Consider the following 20,868-nt stretch of genomic DNA (forward strand, 5'->3'; position numbering starts at 1 on the left):
TTGAAATAAAGACTGAAGTGTCAAATTTTGGTGAATGTTTAACAAACACTTCTTTCTGTGAGTTGAATAGAAAGAAAACTTCGGGTTCAGTGGAAAGTTCAGTAAACTCCCACTGAAAATTGAAGAGGTGACCTATATGGTGGTAGCTATTGAGATCTGGGTGAAGTTGTAGCTTCTAGTTGTTGATCAATGGCTGTTAATTCCACAATGAGCACATGATTATCGCCACCTGTTCGTGAATAATAATTGTGTCCCACTCTGCAACAGGGTGATTTATCACATCATGTGATTCACAATTTTATCTTGCACAAAGTAATTATGTAGTTCAACATTGATTTTGCTTCTAAGAGGTGAATCTCCACAGACCTGTAGTCTACTTGCCCTGACACAAGTTCCCTTTCTCAGTACTTTGAAGATAAAATTTGGATCTAAAGTTTAGAGCCTCTGAATTTTGTTAATTGTGTCATTTCCAAGTTGAACCATGGTAGCCACTATAATTGTTGATACATTGTCTAGCTGAGAGTTTTTAGAAATAAAGTCAATGATTGGTACTTCACTCTGTTGTTGGCATGGCTCAGGACGATGCCTGATAGATTCATATTGTCATAGAAGTTCAAATTTAGGGAATTCTGATACATGTTCTAAGGAATTATACATTTAAATGTATCACCATTTCATAGAGTCATACGTTTAAAGGCATTCTGTAATTGAAAGAGTATGTGCAGTAAATAAGTTTAATGAAATGAATATAGTGAAATCTACATACATACTTATTTCATCTCTGCACGATGTCTGCCATATTAGATAATAATTAGATTTATTATTGTCACGTACCTAAGTACAGTGAAACTTTTGTTTTGCATGCATTTCAGGCAGATCATAGCATACAAAGGTCAAAGTGTGATTGAATAGAGCGAGGAACACAAAGTTATGGCTGTGCAGGAGGTGCACAAAAACAAGATTAACAGCAGACTTGAAATTTGAGAGATCCATTCAGAAACTGTTCTTGAACCTGTTAGTACATGTGTTTTAAGCTCTTTTATTTCTGCCTGACAAAAGAGTTTGGAAGACATTATAACTGGAGTGGGAAGTGTCTTTAATGATGATGGCTGCCTTTCTGAGGCAACTGGAAGTGTAGATGGAGTCAGTCAGTGGGAGGTTGGCTTGTGTGATGATCTGGGCTGTGTTCACAACTTTCTGTAGTTTCTTATGGCCCTGGGCAGAGCAGTTGTCATACCAAGCCATGGTGCATCTGTAAAATTTGGTGAGAGTCCTTGCGGACATTCAATTAGCCACCTGAGGAAAATGAGGCATTGTTGAAACAAGTTAGCCTGATAGGTGTAACAGTAAAGTATGGTGGGTGGGGTATGGGTTTGCTCTAAGTTAGCATTGATCCAACAAGGTGCGGATGGATAGCCAGAACATCATGGGTTGGCATGGAGAGTATGAAGTGTTAGACACATGAGGTGGTATGGGTTGGTACAACTGGTGTGGGGCAGTGAAAATACGCTTTTCATTTTTGAACAGATTTATTTTAGTGCAGTAAAACCGAACCACTGTAGTGCATGATGCCACAAATAGAAATAAGATTAATATTTAGAATAAAATATTTAGACAGTCCTCTGCAAACAAATTTCCAAATCTATTTTGACAATTCCTGTGCCAGTAGATGGCGCTCTGGCACCATTCCATGTTAATCATCATCCGTCTATCAGATCGAATTGCTGCTAACTCCATAAGTGATAGGAACAAGAGGAGGCCATTTGACCCCTCGAGCCTCGTCTTACCATCAATGGGATCACAAGTGATCTGACATTCCTCATATCCACTTTCCTGCAATTTCCCCATAAGCCTTGATTCCTCTCTCTTGATCAAGAATCTATCTCAGCCTTTTCATATACACAATGACTCTGACTCTGCCCCCTCAGCTCTCTGTGGCAAGGAGTTCCAAATGCACTCCACTATCTAAGAGAAGACATTCCTCCCTATCTCAGTCTTAGATTGGCACCTCTTCAGTCTGAGACTCAGCCCTCTGGTGCCAAACTCTCCCTTGCAGGGAAACATCCTCGCAACATATACCCTGTCAAACCCCTTAAGAATACTATATATTTCAATGAGATCACCTCTCATTTTTCTATACTCCAGTGAGCAGAGTCCATGTCAACTCTCAAATCCTCCATGATAGTATTTCTAGTCTATGAAGTAAATAACTTTAGTTCAACAATTATTACAATTGACTATATTCTCTCCTGTTATTTTCATGTTCTATCTTCTCTAGTTTCCACAGTATCCCACTAACCCACCCTCCACCAAAGAAAAACTCAAACATCAGCACTCCATTATTTCTCCTCCTGCTTACCTTTATTAGCCAGCCAAAATCATCTCTACAGCCGAGTTCAGAATGGCTAGCTGCATTTCTACAAATTGTTGATAGTATTTAATTTTGAGCCAGTTGATATTATAGATTTCTTGCATGCGTTCCAATGCGCTAAAGTGCAGTAGAACTTTAAGAAGAGCGATGAAATGGAGTCTCTTGCAGAATGGTTGAAAAGGTGTTTGTGAAGTTTAGTGAAAGACCTGATAGTAAAAGGAGGTAACACTGAGATTAGCCAGTTACTGGAAGAGCCCCAGTGAAAAATCTGAAGGTAGTTATTTTTACCTGCCATTCCATAATGCTATTGCCATGACACAAAGCTAGAAGGAAACAGAGACTGCAGTTGACAATTATTGCTTATAGCACATGTAAGGTCCTGACTACTGTGTATCCTGAGTATTGTGCAACACCTATTTAAGATATCAAATACTCTCGATATAGAATGCATTTGTATTGGTGAGGTATTCTGCAGATTGCCTAATTCTTTACACTAAACAAAAGACTGTTCTCTCCTTCCCAAACAAACAATTTTCTGCCTAAGTTTCTGGTGTTAGCAGTTCTTAATATAATTCTTTTATATCTGGGTGACATTTTCAACCTGGATTATATGGCAGAACAGAGGAGGCTTTGAATCAATCTATATAAATGGTCCATTTAGCCTCCAATTCTTTCTTTGCCCTGTTCATTATTCCAACCAACCTTTTTAAAAACTAGTATCGATTATTATGCTGAGTGAAACAGCTTCAGATTTTGGTTACCTTTCCACTTTCCCTGTTTGCTCCTTCCTATTATAGTGTACTTCAACCTCATTCTCATTGGTGTTTCCTTTATAATCTACATTGGACGGATATATTTTCATATCTTTACAGCATTCAGAAGGCAGTTGCATATGATGCTATAAGCATGTCTGACACTACTTAACTCGCTCTTATTTTTCCTCACTTTCTCTTCCTTCAAATCTTGCCTCTGGCATCTTCACTTCTGAAGTCTATAGCTCACTGACAATCGGTAAAGAGAGTAATTCTAATATTTCAAAGAGTATAGAAATTTCTATCCTGAAAATTAATCCAAAAATCAAATGTATGAAGTCTTTTCCTCGACCATCAGTAATGATGATCAACTAGACAAAAGTGAGGACTGCAGATGCTGGAGATTAGAGTCGAGAGTGCGGTGCTAGAAAAACACAGCAGGTTGGGTAGCATCCGAGGAGAGGGAGAATCAACATTTCGGGCAAAAGCCCTTCATCAGAAATGAGGCCAATCAGTGGTGATGTACTACTGCAGTAAACACACCAAGGCTTCACATTGTATACCTGAACCAGTTTGTTTAGACAGTGTGGCAAATAATTAAAGGTTTCCTGGAAATCGTTCATATTAAGATGAAACTGCTTCTAGCAAACTTTTACAATAGATGTTCCTCTTGATCAACATTCCTGGTATTTTAGTAAAATCTTTCATTTTCAGTTAATCTTCCTTTCCCTGATTTTCCTGCATAAATCGGTGCAGTGCCTGAGGGAGAAAGACAGATTTCTTTTTTAAAAGCCTTTAAATTGAACGGGTGAAAACCGTGGATTTGTATACGGTTCATAGCCTCAAAGGCTGCAGCACTGTACAAACAATGAATCATCTTGAATATTAATACTGAGTTTCAGAAACAGTAGCCAAATGTGTAAATGTAGACTCTTTGGGCCATTAGTTTATGTTCCATTTGAGCTACCTTGTGCCTTTCCTCATCTATCAGCACCGCCTTGACTCAGGGGAGGTGGTGATGTAGTCATAATGTCATGGAACCTCAGGCCAATGTTCTGGAGTCATGAGTTTAAATCCCAACTCACCAGATGGTGACAAGAACACATCTTGTGCATGTCCTGTAGGGAAGTCAATCTCCTGTCCATACCCAGTCTGGCCTACACGTGACTCCAGACATCAATGTGGTGGATTCTTAAGTGTCCTTTGAAATGGTCTCATAAGCCAATCTGAGGGCAATTAGGGATGGGCAAATAAATACTGGCCTAGCTAGAGACACTCACACATTGTCAATTTATTTAAAAATAACACCCTCTAGTCTGTTCCCATTTGTGATTATGAAATCTTTTAAATGCACCTTCTCCATTCATTTCCACAATTCCCTGAGATGGCAAGTTAGACATTCTGAACAACAATGGTAAGGACATGTCTTCTGAATTCTCTATTGAATTAGTTACTATCTATCTTGTCTGGGGAATATTTAGTCATGCTGTTATTCACTGCATATACTTTATCGCTATCTTTCATAATTGTAAAATGAAACTTCAGTAGTTAACCTCCAGCCTTCTCTTCACAAAAGGAATCCAGTGTGTTCAGTCATCTCCAGATAGGGTATGCTCACACTGTTCTGTCTGTAGCACTACAGGTGTAGCATAACCAAGGTACAGTTCACATTTTAGTATAACTTTATTTTCAATCTTCTCTCTCAAATATATATGTAAACCCTGGTGCTTGCTTTGCTTTGATGTGGGCTTTGTTAACCAATGTTTCTCTTCTTAGTGATTTGTGTATATGCACTTAAGAGAGTCGGTGTTGGGTGGAAAGGCCTGTTTCCACATTGTAGGGATTCTGTGATTTCAACTTGCTTTCCCATCCCTCCCAAACCCATTTAAAATAGGATATTGAGGTCTTAAAGCAAATATCCTTCTTTTGTTTTCATCTCAATGTTTTGAATGTTTCAGCATTTAGAAGATCTTCCGTGTCATATTCAAAGAACATCCAGCAGTACAGCAGAGAAATGGGCCCTTTGGACCACGATGTTGTACCAAACACGATGACAAATTAACTAATTCCTTCTGCCTGCTCTTGGTCCATATCCCTCCATTCCTGGTATATTCATGTGTTTATCTAAAAAAACCCTTAAACACCCTATCGTATCTGCCTCCATAACTCCCCTGGCAGAGTGTTCCGGACTCCTACCACTCTGTGTTTTTAAAAAAAAACTTGCCCTTCACATTTCCTTTGACCATCTCCTTCCATATGTTTGAAATCTGAGCACGTATCAAGGTGTACTGAATATAAAATGATGTACACATAACCAGAAGGACCATACCTGGACTGTCAATTCTGTTAAATAAGTGGTCTTTGTGATTTCTTGTATAGAAGCACATGGTGCAATAATCAAAGTTATCACACTGAGTGCAAACAAATCTGGTCCCCACAATTGGGTCTGTTCCACAACCATCGCACCTTTTTAGATCACAAGAAAGAGAGTGCTGTTAGATTTTATATTGAGCTATACTGGTTACATTATAAATTCTTTCGAGAATGTGATTCACTGTAAAGGTTACACTATTGTAAGAAACTACAGCCAGTAATTAAGTAAAAATTATAACTTACTTGTTCAAGAAACTGATCATGAAAATATTATAAATATCAACAAGTTCCTATTTTCTAAGTATCGCTTACCTCTGAAGTAGAAACAAGCTAAATATAATTCTATTCACTCAATTCTATTGACTCTAAGTATCACAACGTTGGTGCTACAAATGCAAAGGGTGTCTCAGTGGTAAGGAGCATGTGATCCTACCAAACAGGGACTTGGATGGTTGGGTTTATCATCCTAAAGCCAGAGGCAGCTTTGCAAAACCAGACAGCTACTGCAACCAAACAACTTAATCCCATTACTGTATTCCAAACTCTCATTCAGCACAATCATACTCAAACGGGCAGCATGGTGGCTCAGTGGTTAAGACTTCTGCCTCAGAGCACTAGGGACCCATGTTCGATTCCATCCTCGGGTGACTGTGTGGAGTTTGCACATTCTCCCTGTGTCTGCATGGGTTTCCTCCAAAGATGCGCAGGTTAGGTGGATTGGCCATGGTAAATTGCTCCATAGTGTCCTGGGATGTGCGGGCTAGGTGGATTAGCCATGGGGAATGCAGGGATAGAATAGAGGGATGGGTGTGGTTGAGATGCTCTTCAGAGAGTCACTGTTGGCTCGATGGGCCAAATGGCCAGCTTCCACACTGTAGAGATTTTATGATTCAAACATGATATAGCAGTGAGTCTTCTCTAGAATTAAGCATCCTGGGATGGAAGTCCAACCTGCTGTAAGATGCTGGACAATCAGAAGCTATATTAAATACCTGAACCACCAGGGCTATCCTCTCGAGGCTGAGAGTTATCACCAAGTGAGGACGGGATGCAGATCATAGAATGAGGTGGATCTTAACAAGTACCCAGCTCCTCTCCCCAGTGCCAGTCCCTAACTCCCCAACTCACCCTCAACACCCCCTCAATGCCAGTCCCTTGACCAGGCACCCGATGAAGGATTTGCCTGAGAGTTTATTAGCAAACCCAGCTTTTTAGGCTTCTCACATGGTGAGATCTCAGTGGCTGTTGGGTAAATCTGAGCAGCTCAGAATATGCCCACAAGTGTTTTGGCCACTTTAAGGGTCTCAGTTGGTGATAGGACAGGAGAGCTGACCACAAGCTTCTCTCACATGGACTTAGTTCAGGTCAAGGTAGAAAGACAGTGTGGTCTGTATCCATCACCTTCACATGATTAAATACCCTGCCTTCCCACACCATCAAATACACCACAGGCATGAAATCATGAGGACAATAAATCATAAAGTCCACTTGTTTACACAGGATTCCATTTACCCCACCACCATAGAGCTACACAAGAGGACCAATCACCAGATAGCAACATTGAGCTGACTATACAGTGTCGAGACCATTTTACAGAAAGGATGAGCCCTGCACTACTCAATTCTGAGTACTGTATCTGAGGCATGACCTTAAACTTGTAACATTCACAGAAACTATTTGTCCTTTCGTAAATGTCTGTAAAAATAGTTTGATTTGCAACTCCATTAATGATTCGATATTTGTGTACAAAACCACATAACCTGGAAAAATAGTAAGTTACCAATATTTACAAAATAAAGAGTTCTGTAATGTATTGTATCCATCCAAAATCAATACCCTCTGTTTCTGGAATGCTGAAATATATAAAAAGTGAGATACATTATTCCAATTTGAATAAAATATCTTTAATACAATGTGGATTTTTGCCCCACATTAACACACTTTAACACTGGGTTAAAATTGTAAAGATTCAGAGTGAATCACTTTTCAATTATTTGCAGATGATCATGATGACACCCTTAAACATTTTTTCTTTCCGGTTAATTTGTGATGTTAAACTGAAAATATTTCAAAGATCTATAAGACAATTCAGTGCAATAACTCTCCAAATTTATTTATCTATTGATATTCCAAAGAGTTCATTTTTCACCATTTAAATCTGATAGTTGCATAAACACGTCTATTTCCCCACGAGGTAGCTGGCAGAAAATCTTTTACTATTTCAGGTTTATTAGTAAATGTCCCAGACAGTACAGTTACAGGCAAGACTTGTACTTAAGAAGAAAAGCACAGCAGGTCTGGCATCATGAGTGGAGCAGGAAAATCGACATTTCGGGCATAAGGCCTTCATCATGAATAAGGCTCTTCCTGATGAAGGGCTTTTGCTCGAAACGTTGATTTTCCTGCTCCTCTGATGCTGCCTGACCTGCTGTGCTTTTCCAGCACCGCTCTAATCTAGACTCTGATCTCCAGCATCCTCAATTTCGCCTTGTACTTAAGAGGCACATTCCACAGGTTGAATTTTCATTCTCGTGTCCCAACCACATGTTCAAGAGGGAACAGAGGTGAGGGACCGACAGATGCCAATGCTGGTACCAGAGGATGGGTTTGAAGGAGGCATCCAAGTTGCTTTTTCAATTTTAAAATTTAAAAATTTAACATAATTAAAGAACAATTGCTAGTTCTGCAGTTAATTAAATGAGGGTCTCAATTTTTTTCAACAAGCTTATCTTGTTTTGTGATTTTTTTTATTTTTGTCTGAACTTGGCCACTTACACTTCTGTCATTTCACTTAAATTCTACTGAGTTTATTTTGTTTCCTGGAATTGTTTCCTCATTATTCCTTGTATTACCTAACTGCTTTCATGCTGAAGAAATCAATCCAAATGAGTCAATAAAGACTAAAACTGCTGTACAACAAGCTTCAGGTCTGTTCCTCACCATGTGCTTAGTTATTATGTTTCAACCAGCTAGACATAATTTTGTTTAGTTTCTTTTCTCGTCTGCTGGCTGAAATAAATGAATGTCAAAACTCCTCATGTTCTTTTCATTATCAGTTAAAACTGAATTTTTATCATTCTATTATTGCAGGAGAGTGAAGGTGAAACTAATTTCAACGCAATATAACCAGTAATAACCTACTTCATTTCCTGTATCCATGTTTGTGCATTTTCTGAGCGCAATGCATGTCGCAGTGCTGCTTTCTGACCCATACTTAAGTTAAGGTTGTCAATGTCATTTTTCGTCATGTTCTTTATGCTTTCAAGTGTTGAAAGGCCACGATGTTTTAAGAGATTAATTGTTTCTTCGTTCAGATAATGGCATCTGCACCAATGTTCCATGCTGCTGACAAGCCTGAGAGTTAGTGAAAAAGCATTTAGCTTAATTCAGAAAGTCACCATATAAATGCAAGATCTTTCTTCAGTACGTGATACATATCAGCAACACCAGAATATCAGTACTTCACTTGAACCTCTTAGCTGTGTGACCTCTATCTGCAAACAGATGAGTTCACTAAGTGTACTCTGATCCAATGACCATGAGGTGATAACTGAACCAAAAAGGTTCGTAAAGTCCAGAAGGAGCCAGTTCAATGTCTGTAATTTTAATATGTTTGCAAAATTTATCAAGGTCATCTACGAATTAATTTTGTGATAGGGATACATGTTTTATTGACGTTCCTTGTGTAGATCCGTGATATCCATAGTAACCTCATATTAAAATAAAGATTTATCACAGTATAATTACACCATTCTTGCTTTAGTCTAGCACTGTGATCTATTTGTTTCAGTTGCATTCAATGATATTGTGGTGAAATCTTCAATTTTTCAATATTTACATTTTGTTTTTTAGACCCTAATTAAAATCTCTCCTGTTAAAGGATGTGGTTTTGTATTTTGATTTTGTGGAAACCCATCAGCTAGTTTCTGCCATCAGACAATAATATTTTATGACAATATTGTGGTTGTTCACCTTCTTATAGTGTGATTTTTAAATAGGTTTTTTTGATAACTTTGCATTTATCAGGCTGAAAGATGAAGTTAGAGACTTACATGTTCACATTCTTTCACGCCTAAAAGATATGAATTTCAAAGCCATCCACGTTAGCAGTAACAGTAACGTCTTACTCCTGTGCAACAGAATGTTATGTTCACTCATGGGATGTAGACATTGTGAGCTGACCAGCATATATTGCCTGTTACTTAAGGAAGGTGGTGAGATGCCTTCCTGAACTGCTGCAGTGCATGTGCTGTGTGTTAACCCATAATGCCCTTAGAGAGGAATTTCCAGGATTTTAACCCAGCAACAGTGGAGAAGCAGTGATATATTTCCAAGTCAGGATGGTGAGTGGCTTAGAGGGGAACTTACAGGGGGTGGTGTCCCGATGTATCTGCTGCCCTTGTCCTTCTAGGTGGAAGTGGTGGTGGATTTGGAAGGTGTTTCCTGAGGATCTTTGGTGAATTCCAGACCCCAGGTAAAGAGTCATAGAAATGTGAAACATTCTAGTGAGGGTGTGCGGTGTGGGATTTGGGAAGAGGTCCCTCCTCTTCCAAGGCAAATTCAGGATCTAAAGACAGGAAAGTCTGGGAAAGAACTCCAGAGGGGTCCCATTCCAGACGTATCCAACAATGAATGGGGCGAATCCTGCGCTGGGAGCACACCACAATAAAATCCTATTTTCATATTTGCAAAAATATACTTAATCACAACTCCCATAAAAAGGAAAGCAAAACGAGATTGAAAAAGAAAAGGTCATTATTTGTAAGTATTATTGACATTCTTTGATGCTCCCCTTTTGATTCAGAAACACAAATTACTTAAACAATGTAACGCAGAGAGAGAGACGCCTGTTAATAAATCAGAATATCCCTTTCCCGAAATGAGCTGAGCTGTGGAGATTGGTTAAGTCCTTTAGAATACATTACTCGTTCAAAAAGGTTGTTATGTTGTCGACAAGAAGATGACGCCTTCGAATAAAGACGACAATAAACCGGGATATTGACGAGAAGAATCGGAAGGATTCCCCAGGGGGAGGATGTAAACTGCTCCTGGAAGCCTGTGGTCACTGTGCGATCGGATAGGTCTGTAACAGCGTCCCCTCTTAGGATGGGGAGAGACGGAATGAGCAGCCAGTGCACTGAAGGTCAGTTTGTATCCAACAACACAGTCACCACCCGGACACACCAATCAACGCTGCAACTTCACATTTCCCCTTACATTCCGTGGGAGAGTTCTTTCTTTAATAAAGCTTTTTCACGGAGAAGCAAGTTTATTCTTTAATGACAAGCTGGGTTTTTTTTTTGTTGTTTTCTAATTGGTTTATCGTTTACACATTGAGAACACCTCTTTTTCAGAACGTAGTTTAAAGTCAGAAGTTCAAGTGCAAGGTAGTTTTGATGCAATTTCCTCCGTGTTTCAGCTATTTGTTTCATTTTCCAAGATCTCTCATTATGTTTGTAAAGAAAACAGCAGTGTGGGGCAGAGATATTAAATTTACCTGGACCATCTCTGACACCTCCCTACCCTTCCTGGACCTCTCCATTTCCATTAATAAGGACCGACTTGACACTGACATTTTTTACAAACCCACCGACTCCCACAGCTACCTGGATTACACCTCTTCCCACCCTATCTCTTGCAAAAATGCCATCCCGTATTCCCAATTCCTCTGCCTCTGCCGTATCTGCTCCCAGGAGGGCCAGTTCCACCACAGAACACACCAGATGGCCTCCTTCTTTAGAGACCGCAATTTCCCTTCCCACGCATCTCGTCCACATCCCGCACCTCTGCCCTCAGACCCCACCCCTCCAACCGCAACAAGGACAGAACGCCCGTGGTGCTCACTTTCCACCCTACCAACCTTCGCATAAACCAGATCATCCGCCGACATTTCCGCCACCTCCAAACAGACCCCACCACCAGGGATATATTTCCCTCCCCACCCTTTCCGCCTTCCGCAAAGACCATTCCCTCCATGACTACCTGGTCAGATCCACGCCCCCCCTACAATCCACCCTCCCATCCTGGCACTTTCCCCTGCCACCGCAGGAACTGTAAAACCTGTGCCCACACCTCCTCCCTCACCTCTATCCAAGGCCCTAAAGGAGCCTTCCACATCCATCAAAGTTTTACTTGCACATCCATTAATATCATTTATTGTATCCATATCTCCCGATGCGGTCTCCTCTACATTGGGGAGACTGGGCGCCTCCTAGCAGAGCGCTTTAGGGAACATCTCCAGGACACTCGCACCAATCAACCACACCGCCCCGTGGCCCAACATTTCAACTCCCCCTCCCACTCTGCTGAGGACATGGAGGTCCTGGGCCTCCTTCACCACCACTCCCTCACCACCAGACGTCTGGAGGAAGAATGCCTCATCTTCCGCCTCGGAACACTTCAACCCCAGGGCATCAATGTGGACTTCAACAGTTTCCTCATTTCCCCTTCCCCCACCTCACCCTAGTTCCAAACTTCCAGCTCAATACTGTCCCCATGACTTGTCCGGACTTGCCCTACCTGCCTATCTCCTTTTCCACCTATCCACTCCACCCTCTCCTCCCTGATCTATCACCTTCATCCCCTCCCCCACTCACCTATTGTACTCTATGCTACTTTCTCCCCACCCCCACCCTCCTCTAGCTTAGCTCTCCACGCTTCAGACTCACTGCCTTTATTCCTGATGAAGGGCTTTTGCCCGAAACGTCGATTTCACTGCTCCTTGGATGCTGCCTGAACTGCTGTGCTCTTCCAGCACCACTAATCCAGAATCTGGTTTCCAGCATCTGCAGTCATTGTTTTTACCTCAGAGATATTTCAGACTGCCAAAGGGTTCCTAACTTCGGACTAATACTCGTTAAACTTAGATGAATTTAAAATAAATACGTGCGCTCCTACAACCTACAGCTGCTGAGGTAATTCAGAATGTCCTACTCAGTCACGATTAGCTACAATAAAACTGAGGGCCACCTTCAGTTAGGGGAAAAGTCCTGCAATTTGATCCTTCATTGAAGAATCACTTAGATCTGTGTGGGTATTATCGAATCCACCTGCTCAGGCATTATTACAGCCACCTCGGGGATCAAATGAGAAATTTTAAGATTTGAACCCAGATCCTCCCACTTTCAAATTGTATAAGGAGATTTGTGGCCCTGATAAATGAATATCTGGAAATAGGTTATGATTTGGAGATGCCGGTGTTGGACTGGGGTGTACAAAGTTAAAATCACACAACACCTGATTATAGTCCAACAGGCTAGTGTGCTTCCAATTAAACCTGTTGGACTATAACCTGGTGTTGTGTGATTTTTAACCTGGAAACAGGTTAGTTCATTAACAATGCATTAGTGTAATGCGGGTTATTCAGGTGTTAGTTTTAACAAATTGCATACTTTTTCACATATGAATGAGCAGACCAAATACTTAAACCTGAATCCACAGCGCCCTTAATGTTAACTCAGTAACTACTCATCAGTCACAGAGTCATAGAGATGTACAGCATGGAAACAGACCTTTTGGTCCAACCATCCATGCCGACCAGATTACCTAACCCAATCTAGTCCCACCTGCCAGCACCCGGCCCATATCCCTCCAAGCCCTTCCTATTCATATACCCATCCACCCATGTCACTTTTGCAGCTTTCTTTCTGTCCTTGTCCTGCTTATTTTTCCTGGTGTCCACCCTCTTCTCCCCCTCTCTTTAGATGATGGTCATAAATGTTGTAATTGTACCAGCCTCCACCACATCCTCTGGCAGCTCAATCCATACTCGTACCACCCTCTGAGTGAAAAAGTTGCCCCTTAGGTCTCTTTTATATCTTTCCTCTCTCACCCTAAAGCTATGCCCTCTAGTTTTGGACTCCCCGACCCCAGGGCATTGATTTTGTCTATTTATCCTATCCATGCCTCTCGTGATTTTATAAACCTCTATAAGGTGACCCCTTAGCCTCCGACGCTCCAGGGAAATCAGTCCCAGCCTATTCAGCCTCTCCCTATAGCTCAAATCCTCCAGCCCTGGCAACATCCTTGTAAATCTTTTCTGAACCCTTTCACGTTTCACATCTTTCCAATAGGAAGGAGACCAGAATTGCATGCAACATTCTAACAGTGGCCTAACCAATGTCCTGTACAGCCGCAACATGACCTCCCAATTCCCCTAGTTACTTTCCTATCAAGGTTTTTAATTGTGACTTGAACCAAATAAAATATCAGATATTAATAGTTCACTGATAATTTTACCATTTTCTAGTAGGTTATAAAGGTGAACAAATTCTACAAAACAATATTCTGTTTCTGTGCTGTGACCTCTCCCAAACAGGTTCCTCCAAGATCAGTTGCGAATTTCACTGTTTGTTAATTTTCCCAGATACACTCCGATGTCCAGCGATACATGAATTCAAATAGCAAAGGCAATAACTGCGCAGGTTCACTGCTGTGCCAGTTAGCAATATAGGTTTCTTTCTCTCTCTCTCTCTCTCTCTCTCTCTCTCTCTCCTGCACTGCCTGACCATGCGCTACCTTTGTTTGCTCCTCTCCCTTTTAAAAGTGCTGTTGCTTTGACTTTTTTTTCCAAAGTTCCAAAACAATGCCACAGCATATAAAACAATAATTGCTGCTCCTGCAATTCCAGGAAATCACCTCCAACACCGAAAATACCCCAAAACAGGAGCAGCTGTTACAGCCAGAAATTCTCCCTGTCCTCCATCTTGGATTCTTTCAGCCTTTTCTCCTTCCTATCCTTTCTATCAGAAAGATGTTGTAAAACTTGAAAGGGTTCAGAAAAGATTTACAGTACATAGATGTTGCCAGGGTTGGAGGATGTGAGCTATTCCGAGAGTCAGAGAGTCATAGGGATGTACAGCATTGAAACAGACCCTTCGGTCCAACCTGTCCATGCTGACCAGATATCCCAACCCAATCTAGTCCCACCTGCCAGCACCCGGCCCATATCCCTCCAAACCCTTCCTATTCATATACTCATCCAAATGCCTCTTAAATGTTGCAATTGTACCAGCCTCCAACACTTCCTCTGGCAGCTCATTCCATACACGTACCACCCTCTGCATGAAAAAGTTGCCCGGTAGATCTCTTTTACATCTTTCCCCTCTCACCCTAAACCAATGCCCACCAGTTCTGGACCCAGGCCCAGGGAAAAGACTTTGCCGATTTACCCTATCCATGCCCCTCATAATTTTGTAAACCTCTATAAGGTCACCCCTCAGCCTCCGACGCTCTAGGGAAAACAGCCACAGCCTGTTCAGCCTCTCACTATAGCTCAAATCCTCCAATCCTGGCAACAGCCTTGTAAATCTTTTCTGAACCCTTTCAAGTTTCACAATATGTTTCTGATAGGAAGGAGACCAGAATTGCACACAATATTCCAACAGTGGCCTAACTAATGTCCTGTACAGCTGCAACATGACCTCCCAACTCCTGTACTCAATACTCTGACCAATAAAGGAAAGCATACCAAATGCCTTCTTCACTATCCTATCTACCTGCGACTCCACTTTCAAGGAGCTATGAACCTGCACTCCAAGGTCTCTTTGTTCAGCAACACTCCCCAGGAACTTACCATTAAGTGTATAAGTCCTGCTAAGATTTGCTTTCTCAAAATGCAGCACCTCACATTTATCGAAATTAAACTCTATCTGCCACTTCTCAACCCATTGGCTCATCTGATCAAGATCCTGTTGTAATCTGAGGTAACCTGAGGACTCCCTCCCGACTGTATCCCACTGGGCCGCCAACACTCCTGGGTCTGTCCTGCAAGTGGGCCGAGATATATCCAGGGATGGTGATGGTGGTGTTGGGGACATTGTCAGTAAAGTATGATTCTGTGAGTATGTCTATATAAGGCTGTTACTTGACTAGTCTATGAGACAGCTCTCCCAATTTTGGCACTAACTTCCCAAAATATTAGTGAGGAGGACCTTGCGGGTTGACAGGGCTGTTTCTGCCATTGTCTTTTCTGGTGCCCAGTTCGATGCCAGGTCCATTGGGTTTCATTTCTATGAGACTTTATAGCGATTGGTACAACTGAATGGCTTGGTAGGCCATTCCAGAGGCAGTTGAGAGTCAACCACGTTGCTGTGGGTCTGGAGTCACATGTAGGCCAGACCAGGTGAGGATGGCAGGTTCTTTGCCTAAAGGCCATTAGTGAACCAGATGGGTTCTTCCAACAATCAATAATGATTTCATGGTCATCAGTAGATTCTTAATTCCAGACTTTATCGGTGGCAGGATGTTCTTCTGGGGAGGGCCAAGAGCCAGAGGCTGTGGCCTACATTTGGTGCTAATATCCAAAATCAGAAGAGGGAATATGGTCCTGCCATCAGAACAGGAATTTAGGGAGCATTAGTAATCTCGGATTACTCCCACATGCAAGTGAGGACAGAAATGGACATAAAATAGATATGTGTTTGACTGACTGCAAAGCTGGTGCAGGAAGTGGGGCTTTGGATTCCTGGGATACTGGGACTGGCTCTGGAGAAGATGGCAGCTATAAAAACCAGATGAGTGATATCTGAACAGAGCTGGGACTGAGTTACTTGCTGGTATTTTGTTAGTGCTCTTGGGAGGTTTTAACCTGAATATGGGAACCATGGTTGGAACAGGTACAACATGTAATTAGGAAGGCAATTGGAATTTTGTCCTTCATTGCTAAAGGGATTGAGTTTGAAAGCAGGGATGTTATGTTACAACTGTATAGGATGCTGGTGAGGCCACACCTGGAGTACTGTGTGCAAATTTGGTTTCTTCACTTGAGAAAGGATGTACTGGCACTGAAGAGGGTGCAGAGGAAGTTCACTAGGGTGGTAGAGTAGAGGGGGTTGACTTATGAGGAGAGACTGAGTAAACTGGGATTATATTCATTGGAATTTGGAAGAATGGTTGGGTGGGGGGAATCTTATAGAAACACAAAATTATGGAGGGAATAGATAAGATAGACATAGAGAGGATGTTTCCATTGCAGGTGAAACTAGGACAAGAGTGTGAAGCCTCAAGATTAGGGGGAATAGATTTAGGACTGAATTGAGAAGGAACTTCTTCACCCAGAGGGTTGTTAATCTATGGAATTTCCTGCCCAGGGAAGTAGTTTTTGCTACTTCAGTGAACGTTTTTAAAGATAAGATAGTTTTTATTTGGAACAATAAAGGAATTAAGGGTACAGTGAGAACACAGGGAAGTGAAGCTGAGATCAGCCATGATCTTATTGAATGGTGGAGCAAGCTCGAAAGGCCAGATGGCCTACTTCTGCTCCTAGTTCCTACTGCCATGTGGGATTGTGATAATGGAGACCTGACTCACACAAGACCTTCAGAAAAGATTCCTGAAGAAGGGCTCATGCCCGAAACGTCGATTCTCCTGCTCCTTGGATGCTGCCTGACCTGCTGCGCTTTTCCAGCAACAGATTTTCAGCTTCAGAAAAGATAAGAAAGGCAAAAAGATGGCATGTTAAGAGTATTGCACGAAAATGATGTTTCAGAGAGCTGGGGGGCAGATAGACTTTGCTAGAGCTAAGTAATAAGAAAGATGCAACTATTTTGCTCAGTGTAATTTACAGACCAGTTAGCAGGAGAAATGCAGAAGAACAAGTCTGCAAGGGAATTAGGGAGGGATAAACATTGTGGAGCAGTTAGAATGGGGATATTTATCTACACATTATATTACACATACATACTGAGATAAATGGTAGGGTAGTGGCTGCAGGGATAGGCATTCCTAGATTGTGTATTCAGGAGAATTTCTCATGTGTCCAATCGAGCAAGAAGGGTGGTACTGCTAGACATGGTTCTTGTGAATGGGGTAGATCAAGTGACAGTGGAGGAACATTTGGCAGGGGGGGTCATAAGATTTGGGGTGACAGTAGTAAACATTATGAGTCAATCCAAATAATTAACTGGAGGTCAACCAACCTCCACAGGCCAAGAATGAAGCTGGGCCAAATAGGCTGGAACCAAAGGCTCATGGGAACAACAGGAGCTGAATGACAGGCTGCTTTCAAGAGGAGATGATTTGGATAAAGTCAGGATGTTGTCCCTCAAAAGGAAATGCTCAGATAAACCAATCCAGAGCTCTCTGGATGACAAAGGAGACGGGTAATAATAGAATCAAGAACTCTGAACTAACAGATGAAAGTGGGCACTCTCTCTAGAAAGGGGAATGGCTAGGGCTGATCAGACAGACATTTTTAAAACTGTTCGTGACTGTGAAAGATAATTGGAATAAATATGTTTCCAACTGAAGGAGCTGTCCAAAATGTATGAATACAATTATGAGGTAGTTATTAATAAATCCAATAAAGGATTCAGTAGAAACTAGAGAGGAAGATGCTCACATCAAATTCAAAGTAATTACATAGAAATGACTTGGGCGTTGTAAGAACAGTTTGTCATCTGTGAGGTCACATAATTTTAAATCTTGCTCATTTTGTTTTTTAACTCAAATGGACCCAAAATAGCACAAAAAGGAACATTTGAAGTTGAATTTATTGTGGCATGCTGTCCCTTTCTGATAATGAGCTTTGAACTGCAAATGCAGCGGGTTATTTCGCGGGCATGTACAACATGCAAAGAGACTTATTTGTAAGATGAGCATAAATATTTATGTTGCAAGCTCATAGACCATTAACTGGTTTATAAAGTTTCACACAAAGCCCAAACATGAAAAACAACTGAAAGAAAATAACTGCTGAGTGAAATCAACTGTCCTGTGTGATGAATCTTCTTTTAAAATAAGCATTGATGGGTAGACGCTAGTGACGTGAGAATTGTAACATTTAGAGCACACTGTTCCATGTGTTGCTAGGTGTCTCCATTCAACGGGTGGAGGGGGTGTGCAGGGTTTTCATTAGACCATGTTATGGATCAAACCAGACTCCCTCATATTATATTAAGAGAGTAGACTAGACCCTAACTTTTTTCTATTTTAAAGGTAAGTGTAAGATGTTGCATTCCAGATGTAATTTGATTGGACAAACAGCCAGCTGTGAAACAAAATACACATTATCCGCACACCCTAACTAAAATACAACAAAAGAATAAAGAAAAAAGTTGGCTTAGCTATAACACTATTGGAAAACTTAAAGAATAATAGATTAGTTAGCTACTAAATGGTAACTGTTCCAACATAGTAACATCCCACAAACACACCTTTGGCAAAGGCAAATTCAGGAAACAGATTGTCTTAATTGTCTTATGTGGACCTACTAGAGAAGGTGCAAAATTTGACCTATTCTGAGGAAATAAGGCAGGGCAGGTGACTGAGGTGTCAGTGAGGGAGCACTTTGGGGCCAGCGACCATAATTCTATTAATTTTAAAATAGTGATGGAAAAGGATAGACCAGATCTAACAGTTGAAGTTTTAAATTGGCAGAAGGCTAATTTTGATGGTATTATGCGAGAACTTTCAAACCTGATTGGGGACAGAAGTCCGCAGGTAAAGGGATGGCTGGAAAATGAGAAGCGCTGCATTTTGGGAAAGCAAATCTTAGTAGGACTTATACACTTAATGGTAAGGTCCTGGGGAGTGTTGCTGAACAAAGAGACCTTGGAGTGCAGGTTCATAGCTCCTTGAAAGTGGAGTTACAGGTGAAGAAGGTGTTTGGTATACTATCCTTTTATTCGTCAGAGTATTGAGTACAGGAGTTGGGAGGTCATGTTGCAGCTGTATATAAAATCATGAGGGGCATGGAGAGGATAAAGAGACAAAGTCTTTTCCCTGGGGTGGGGTAGTCCAGAACTAGAGGGCATAGGTTTAGGGTGAGAGGGGAAAGATATAAAAGAGACCTCGGGGCAACTTTTTCACACAGAGGGTGGTACATGTTTGGAATGAGCTGCCAGAGGAAGTGGTGGAGGCTGGTACAATTGCAACATTTAAGAGGCATTTGGATGGGTATATGAATAGGAAGAGTTTGGAGGGATATAGGCCAGGTGCTGGCAGGTGGGACTACATTGGGTTGGGATATCTGGTCGGCATCGACGGGTTGGACCGAAGGGTCTGTTTCCATGCTGTACATCTCTGTGACTCTATGACCCTACAAATGAGATAACGAGAGTCCAGAACCATAGAACATAGAACAATACAGCACAGAACAGGCCCTTCGGCCCACGATGTTGTGCCGAACATTTGTCCTAGCTTAAGCACCCATCCATGTACCTATCCATTTGCTGCTTAAAGGTCACCAATGATTCTGACACTGACACTCCCACAGGCAGCGCATTCCATGCCCCCACCACTCTCTGGGTAAAGAACCCACCCCTGACATCCCCCCATACCTTCCACCCTTCACCTTAAATTTATGTCCCCTTGTAACAATCTGTTGTACCCGGGGAAAAAGTTTCTGACTGTCTACTCTATCTATTCCTCTGATCATCTTATAAACCTCTATCAAGTCACCCCTCATCCTTCGCCATTCCAACGAGAAAAGGCCTAGCACTCTCAACCTATCCTCGTACGACCTATTCTCCATTCCAGGCAACATCCTGGTAAATCTTCTCTGCACCCTCTCCAAAGCTTCCACATCTTTCCTAAAGTGAGGCGACCAGAACTGCACACAGTACTCCAAATGTGGCCTAACCAAAGTCCTGTACAGCTGCAACATCACTTCACGACTCTTGAATTCAATCCCTCTGCTAATGAAGGCCAAATTTCCCTCTATCCCATGCCTCCTGACTTTCTGCATAAGCCTACCATGGGGAACCTTATCAAATGCCTTACTAAAATCCATGTATACTACATCCACTGCTCTACCCTCATCCACATGCTTAGTCACCTCCTCAAAGAATTCAATAAGACTTGTAAGGCAAGACCTACCCTTCACAAATCCGTGCTGGCTGTCCCTAATCAAGCAGTGTCTTTCCAGATACTCATAAATCCTTTCCCTCAGTACCCTTTCCATTACTTTGCCTACCACCGAAGTAAGACTAACTGGCCTGTAATTCCCGGGGTTATCCCTATTCCCTTTTTTGAACAGGGATTCCTGTACAGGGATTTTTGAACCAATACATTCCTGTTAGGGTGAAAGGTAAGGCTGGTAGGTATAGGGAATACTGGATGACTAGAGGAATTCTGGTTTAGGTTAAGAAAAAGGAAGCATATGTCAGGTATAGACAGACAGGAGAGATCGAGTGAATCCTTAGAGTATAAAGGCAGTAATCTTAAGAGGGAAATCAGCAGGGCTAAAAGGGGACATGAGATAGCTTTGGCAAATAGAGTTAAGGAGAATCCAAAGGGTTTTTACAAACACATTAAGGAGAAAAGGGTAACTAGGGAGCAAATAGGGTCCCTCAAAGATCAGCAAAGCGGCCTTTGTGTGGAGCCGCAGGAGATGGGGCAGATACTAAACGAGTATTTTGCATCAGTGTTTAC

At 41.7% G+C, this 20,868-nt stretch overlaps 1 protein-coding gene across 1 annotated transcript in view; it reads right to left on the bottom strand.

The window, feature by feature from the left end:
* Nucleotides 1–431: 431 nt before the first annotated feature.
* The window catches only part of ttc32 (tetratricopeptide repeat domain 32), a 38,860-nt gene continuing 18,423 nt past the window's right edge, over nucleotides 432–20,868 (bottom strand). The window contains exons 4-7 of the transcript XR_006309359.2: nucleotides 8,638–8,850; nucleotides 7,287–7,349; nucleotides 5,453–5,589; nucleotides 432–3,882 (exon numbers count right to left, since the gene is read on the bottom strand). The gene's annotated coding sequence lies outside the window, so the exon portion shown is untranslated. The remainder of the gene's footprint in view (nucleotides 3,883–5,452; nucleotides 5,590–7,286; nucleotides 7,350–8,637; nucleotides 8,851–20,868) is intronic.

The sequence above is a fragment of the Chiloscyllium plagiosum genome, unplaced genomic scaffold (genome assembly GCF_037043375.1).
Source record: "Chiloscyllium plagiosum isolate Xiang-an unplaced genomic scaffold, Cpla_swu_hap1 HiC_scaffold_3, whole genome shotgun sequence".
In the NCBI taxonomy this organism is placed as follows: Eukaryota; Metazoa; Chordata; class Chondrichthyes; order Orectolobiformes; family Hemiscylliidae; genus Chiloscyllium; species Chiloscyllium plagiosum.